The 806-nt window shown below is 34.7% G+C and overlaps 1 non-coding gene across 1 annotated transcript; it reads left to right on the plus strand.

The window, feature by feature from the left end:
• Window positions 1-494: 494 nt before the first annotated feature.
• On the plus strand, window positions 495-566 carry Trnah-gug. Its single transcript has one exon. It is a non-coding gene; the product is annotated as a tRNA-His (tRNA).
• The last annotated feature ends 240 nt before the right edge of the window (window positions 567-806 follow it).

Consider the following 806-nt stretch of genomic DNA (forward strand, 5'->3'; position numbering starts at 1 on the left):
AATATTTGTGAATAAATTTTGATTTTTAGTTAATACGGGAAGTTTTTAGAATTTTAAGTTTGTTCTATTAAGAGAGATCAAAATTTTTTAGAATAATATTCACTTTTGTTGATCTATCGAGTAAGACCAAAAATTAAACGGATTCAACAGTAATACTGCTCTCCAGTACATAAGCGGTTCTTTAAAAATAGTTTCAAGTTATCGACGTAATTAACTAAATTTTTCCATTTTTGTTTCATTCCAACAGAATAGCTCGCTCTGTCTATTTCTCAGTTGCGTGTGCCTCGCAGCCTTTCACTTTTCTTATTCAATTATCTATGCTTGAAGCTGGACTTGGTGAATTTGTTGTTGTGTTGATTTTAATTAGAGTAGTCTACTTACGAATACGCAGAGCGAGTTTCATTGGTGAATATATTGAAAGTTTTCCTTGTATGAACTACTATTTTGCTGGCTGAACATGAGTACTAAATGGGGTTTGAGACAAGCTTCCGATAGCCGTGATCGTCTAGTGGTTAGGACCCTACGTTGTGGCCGTAGTAACCCAGGTTCGAATCCTGGTCACGGCAATGCTTACCAGAGAAGCATTGTCACGGATGGAGGCAGTTTTTATTTAACTTTTTAAAAGATTTATTAAGAAGGAACAATTAAATGGATCGGACTTACGAAAAACGAGAGGAGCTGTTATGTGCATCTGTATAAAATATTTTTTGTTATTTATTGGCAATTTTTGATAATTCGGTGTTGTAAATCAGTATGTTTTGTAGTCTTGGCTTGGTCACGGCAATGCCTGTCAATACTTGCATGTT

Source organism: Bactrocera latifrons, unplaced genomic scaffold (assembly GCF_001853355.1).
Source record: "Bactrocera latifrons isolate USDA-ARS-PBARC rearing strain unplaced genomic scaffold, ASM185335v1 scaffold_87, whole genome shotgun sequence".
NCBI lineage: Eukaryota > Metazoa > Arthropoda > Insecta > Diptera > Tephritidae > Bactrocera > Bactrocera latifrons.